Source organism: Schistocerca serialis, chromosome 2, assembly GCF_023864345.2.
Source record: "Schistocerca serialis cubense isolate TAMUIC-IGC-003099 chromosome 2, iqSchSeri2.2, whole genome shotgun sequence".
Lineage (NCBI taxonomy): Eukaryota > Metazoa > Arthropoda > Insecta > Orthoptera > Acrididae > Schistocerca > Schistocerca serialis.
Window position 1 is genome coordinate 491,570,435 of NC_064639.1, and position 6,618 is coordinate 491,577,052.

Genomic DNA, 6,618 nt, shown 5'->3' on the forward strand with positions numbered 1-6,618 from the left:
CGGGACGGTTCCTTCTTGAAGGCCCGTGCATCTGACATCTGGGTCTTCGTCTTGGCAGAAGCTGATGAAGGTGCTTGTGTCTTAGGGGTGACGGGAGGAAGAGGAGACGTTGACCGGGTGATCTTAGAACTGGCCGAACGGACGACCGTAGTGCTGAAGGTCAGATCGCATGTCTGAGTCGCCACCTCCCTGGTAGTCCGAGGAGAGGCGAGGAGAGTACTGTATTTCCCCGCTAGGAGCAGCGTGGGCTTCCTACTAGCAAATAGGTTGCGAGCAGCCGAGGTGGACACTTTCTCTTTGACCCGAATGTCCTGTATACAGCGATCTTCCTTGTAGATGGGGCAGTCGCGGGAGGACGCTGCATGATCACCCTGACAGTTTACACAATGAGGAGACGGAGGTGGACAGTCACCCTCATGGGCATCCCTACCACAAGTGACACATTTAGCCGCATTAGAACAAAACTGGCGAGTGTGATTAAAACGCTGACACTGGTAGCAGCGCGTAGGTGTCGGGACATAGGTGCGAACAGAAATAGCCTCGTAGCCCGCTTCGATGCGCGACGGCAGCTGAACACTATCAAAGGTCAAGAAAAGTGTCTGTGGCGGTACAAGGTCATTGTTGACCTTTTTCATGACCCTATGGACAGCCGTCACTCCCTGCTCAGCGAGGAAAGACTGAATCTCCTCGTCAGTCAATCCGTCGAGTGATCTAGTATAGGCCACACCACGAATTCATAGTGCGGTGAGCCTCCACCCGGACGGGGAACGTGTACAGGAGTGCAGCCCGAAACAGTTTTGGTGCCTGAAAGGCGCCCTCAGTTTCTAGTAACAAGGTACCGTTACGCATCCTGGTACGAGACCTGACAGATCCGACTATGGCATCTACGTCCTTCTGGATAACGAAAGGGTTGACAGATGAAAAATCCTTTCCGTCCTCAGATCGAGAAACTACGAGGAACTTTGGGGCAGGCGGTAGTACTTTTGTCACTGGTGGCTGGTCAAGTTTCCGTTTTTGGGCACAAGTCGAGAGAGAAGAAGAAGAGAAATCCATTGCGGAGGAATCCCCCATGATGGACAGCGTCTCCGATGGCGCGCTCCTTCCTTGTGGGGACCCTCTCAGAGGGCACTCCCACCTTAGGTGAATGTTTACACCTCAGGTCACACCACCCGAGAAACGAACGGAGGGACCAATGGGCATGGTCGGAAGGTGTCAGCTCAGGCATTCACCCCTCCCTGGGCCTGGCCTTTACCAGGGGGTACGAGCATGCCTTACTTGTCTACCCAGGGTGGGGAATTACGCGTTACCCCGTCACCGGCTACGCGTGCGAACGCGTGTGTCGGCCTTCAGGCACGCACAGGGAGGAAAGAAGAAGAGGAAAAAAGAAGGGAGAGAAAGGACAGACTGTCTCAAACGTCGAGGCGGAGACCAGAGGGTGGACAAGAAGGCAAGGAGAAGAGGGCAAGGAGAAGAAGGCAAGGAGAAGAAGGCAAGGGAAAAAGTAAGGAAGACAGTGAGAGGGAGAAGGACAAAGAAAGGAACCAAACAAAGGAAGGAAGAAACCAGAATAAGTGAAAAAAACAAAATGACCACAAATATAAGTCGTGGAACCGTCCGTCTCCAAACGCAGGCGCAAACTACCCTCTTGAGGGGGGAGGGACTCCTTTTAGTCGCCTCTTACGACAGGCAGGAATACCTCGGGCCTATTCTAATCCCTGGACCCGCAGGGGGGGGGGGGGTGTAGATGGAGGGGATGAGGGCATCGCCAGAGAGGGGTAGTTGGCGGAAGCCACCTTGGGCAAGGGTATGGAGTGTGGAGAGATGGAGAGCAAGTGGCATGTGGGAATAGAGGTATGGCAGCACACAGAAGTGGGAAGGGATGAGAGAGACAAGCGGATGAGGGGGATTAAGTTTGTGAGAGGTGTAGAGGATCCATATCTGGTCGAGGAAATGGAGGAGGTGTGGGAACGGAATTAGGTCGTACAGGATCCGCGTGGGGGAGTGGAAGCAGATGCGATAGGCGAGGCAGAGCACATGGTTTTCCAGGATTTGAAGGGATTTGTAGAAGGGAGGGGGGGGGGGGGGGTGTGTGGTGTCACCGCCAGACACCACACTTGCTAGGTGGTAGCCTTTAAAACGGCCGCGGTCCGTTAGTAAACGTCGGACCCGCGTGTCGCCACTGTCAGTGATTACAGACCGAGCGCCGCCACACGGCAGGTCTAGAGAGACTTCCTAGCACTCGTCCCAGTTGTACAGCCGACTTTGCTAGCGATGCTACATTGACAAATACGCTCTCATTTGCCGAGACGATAGTTAGCATAGCCTTCAGCTACGTCATTTGCTACGACCTAGCAAGGCGCCATTATCAATAGATATTAAACTTGTGATGCCTGTACCGTCAGACCGATGTACACCACTTATGGATTAAAGTTAAGTATTACATCAACTACATACTTTATTTGCTACTAAAAATTCCCTTAACTGTTCCAGACCTCACGCCAGCCTGCGTGAGCTTAACGCGTGCCTTTTGGCTTCCTCTCATAGTGACTTGGCTGTCTTGCCAAGTCACAACAGGATGGGCATAGCAGAGGATAGGGCAGATGAGGGATTTATAGGTGTGTGCAGCCAGAAATGACATTGAGGAGGTGGAGTCGTGAGTGTGCCTTGGCTTGGATTGTCTGGAGATGGGGGGTCCAGGAGAGGCGACGGTCAAGGGTGACGCCAAGGTACTTGAGGGTGGGGGTGAGCTTGATAGGACGGCCGTAGATGGTCAGATAGAAATGAAGCAGACAGAAGGAAAGGGTGGTTTGCCTACAATGATCGCCTGGGTCTTTGAAGGGTTGACCTTGAGCAATCACTGGTTACACCAAGTGGTGAACCGGTCAAGATGGGATTCAAGAAGGTGTTGTGAGCTTTGCAGGGTGGGTGCGAGGGCAAGGAAGGCGGTGTCATCGGCATACTGGAGAAGGTGCACGGAGGTGAAGGCGGTGGCATGTCCGGCGTATATAGAAGGTAGAGAAGAGGGGAGAGGACAGATCCTTAGGGTACACCGGCGGAGGGGAAGAAGGTGTAGGAATCCGTGGTATAAATGGTGACAGAGGAAGGACGTTGGGAAGGAAAGGACCCGATCAGACGGACGTAGTTAATAGGAAGGGCGAAGGTTTGCCCGCTTCTCTCATCGCATAAGAAACTTTTCAATCAGCCACCGCGATCAGCTTCCTCAGAGGGTTCCCCAGAGGCCGCCAGATGGCGCCACACACTCCACCAGAGGACGCCGAATTCGAGCCACCTCACGTTTAAGTTGGATCACAGATGCCACCTTGTGGGTTAGAAACCGACGTCTCCACTGTGAACTCGTTGAAAAATTAAGACAAGGCCTCAAAGACGTTCGACGAGCTCGACGCCCTGAGAAACACATTTCAGCGAGGAAAGTGGAACCCGCACCAAGACTGAAGTACAAAGTTTTCAAGTCTATAGCGTTTGTCCCTCTGTAAATCAATAAACTAAGACGTGGAGATATTATCGCTTCTATGAATACGCTTATGCGAAAGGAACAAAATTAAATAACAGCAGATTCGTATACCCAAGCGAGAGCCCAAACCCACGCTGACTGAAGCAGTAAATGAAATGTGCAATCTTTTACCTATACCGTACACTACAGAGGCAGGAGTACAAATCACCATTAGGCGATCAGACTTCAAGGTGGGGAATAAAAACTCTGCCTGAGAATGTTCTGAGATTATCAAGTGACTACTTTCTGATCACGCCTACCGTACTTACAACAGTGCATTGAGTTCTTATGAACATAGCACGACTCCAGTGAGAATTACACGAATCTAGCCCGACTCAGGTGTTACTCTGATTGATCATGACAGTTGCAAACCAGTACTAACGGAACAGAGAGAGGTTGCAGACGGACTACGGTATACATTTGTGTGAGCTTTATTCTAAATATCTTGTAAATAATTACATTTCTTTTTTTAAAGACATCATGTTCGCCATTGACTACAGAAATTATATGTTTCACAACTACATTTTCTGCTTTTGGCCATTTTCAAATGGTACTGCCAGTGGTAAAAGAATACAATAATGAAGCACAGAGTGCCGGCCGGTGTGGCCGAGCGGTTCTAGTCGCTTCAGTCTGGAACCGCGCGAACGCTACGGTCGCAGGTTCGAATCCTGCCTCGAGCGTGGATGTGTGTGATGTCTTTAGGTTAGTTAGGTTTAAGTAGTTCTAAGTTCTAGGGGCTGATGATCTCAGATGTTAAGCCCCATAGTGATCAGAGCCATAGGAACCACAATTTTGAAGCACGGAGTGTACATAGACTATCACACAAGCATGTCATGCAGACAGCAGTAAATCATAAAAAAGTCTAGAAATAATACATCATACACAATTTGCTTAAGCACATCTCAGATTTTAAAATCCTCCCATATCGTAGACCTGACTGAAGGTCTTGGTAGAGGCACGCGACCATTATAATCCCAAGAATAAAAATGGCTCTTAAAATGGTTGGGGGTCGCGAAATAATAGTCACAAGATGTTTCTGAAACCTTTTTTTTATTCAACATTCCAAAATAAGATTTCACCTAAACATGTGTGCTGTTAGTGGCACACGTGTTTAGATGAAACCTTATTTTGGAATGTGGAACTGTAAAACCTATGTTACTTCTGGCGTTACTTAACAACTTTGTCAGAACTGTACGTTAGTTTTTTATCAAAAGGTTAGCTGAAAATGGGAAGAGACAGAAACGTGTAATGAATAAAGAAAAGGGTCCAGAAACATCCTGTGACTATTATTTCGCGACCGAACAGCCATTTTAAAGCCTTTTTTATTCTATGTCTACATGTGATCGGTTTTTTCTTCCTCTATGGTTCTTTCATAATCCCACCCCATATGAGAGGAGAATGGGCTGCCATTTTAAAATATTTCGCTTTTCTACCAAGCGAATTAAAAAATTGATAATGAGTGTCAGAAACTAAATATAGGTATGTTTGCCTATTTTAAATTAGAGATCAAAGACGGACGGTTAAAAAAATGAAATATATACGATTTAAAAACACATCGCAGGAAGGTTTAATACTTCTGATAAGAAACACTGAAGCACTGCACTTTCATTCAAAATCTGAAGGACTTACTCAGGTTGAGAAATATTGTCGCGGGAGAGAGTATGTTCCATAGGAATCAGGAGTGAGGCTAAAACATAAGGGTCTGTTAAGTACGAAAACTATTGCAATGATTGGAGTTGATAGTGAGAAAGCAGTCGGTGTGGAAGACAGAGAGTGAGGAGTAGTGTGTTGTGTGGGTAGGGTAGAGACAGAGGGCGAAAAGTAGTGTATCATGTAGGTAGGGTGGTGGTTACAAGAGGAACGATGTGAGGATGGACAGAAAGCGAAAAAGTGAAAGCAGCCCTGACGTGGAGTGGGAGCAGATTGGGAAGAGTTAATGCTGGCAGGAGCTATAAATATCGTGGCGACTCTAATTGTCTGGGAGAGGGAATTGATTGAAATTGCGTTGGGATAGAACATGGAGTGTGTGTACATGTGTATAGGGACGGAGCGATGAGTTTGTGAATGTGCGGCAGCATACCAGGGGTGGTGATCAGAGGGGAGACAATAGGATGATTGAAATGTAGTTTGCGAATAGTATAGGGTATTCGGGGTTGTTCGATGTGGATGAGGAGCGGTGGAAACTTGATGAGATGGTAGAGGACCCATTTGGGGGAAGATAACCAGATGCGGAACGCGAAACAGAGTGCATGGCGTTCAAGGATTTAGAGGGACTTACGGACCTTTAGTTGGGTGGAGATCCATGCAACATTTGCATAACAAAAGACGGATCCCATCAGGGTTTGGTAGGTATGGGGAGCAGTGGAGTTGTGTAATCCCAAAGTTCGACCTTTTCGGCATGTTTTGGTCTATTGTGTGCTCTCTGTTGGATGGTAAGTAGGTGCGATTTCCACGTTATTTGCGGGTCGAGGCTTAGTCCAACATATATATTAGTGCGTTAGTTAACGATGTCATCGTCAAAAATAAATTTATTCACTGTAGAAGCCCAGTGACAAGAAACGAGTGTGAATCTCTGCACATGGTGAGTTGTATATTACGTGAAATATTACCGATGTTACATACTACACATCAATATTTACAAATCAATGATCTAAGACACTGTTTACATGTGAAATAAGGTCGTTGGCGTGAAAATATTCGGATATTCACGAGTCAGATTGTATGTGCACTTATCAGAGATAGTACATTTCAGCGATAACAATTGTAAGCTTCTTATCATAACATCTTTTAACATCTGTTGAGAGCTTACAGCTTATATGTGATGCAGTAGTAAGGAGCAAGTGGACAGGGTAGGAAAATGTATCTATAAAAATGGTTCAAATGGCTCTGACCACTATGGGACTTAACTTCTGAGGTCATCAGTCCCCTAGAACTTAGAACTACTTAAACCTAACTAACCTAAGGGCAGCACACACATCCATGCCCGAGGCATGATTCGAACCTGTGACCGTAGCTGTCGCGCGGTTCCAGACTGAAGCGCCTAGAACTGCTCGGCCACGCCGGCTGGCGGTCTCACATTGTCTTGAGTACCCATATAGAACATGACA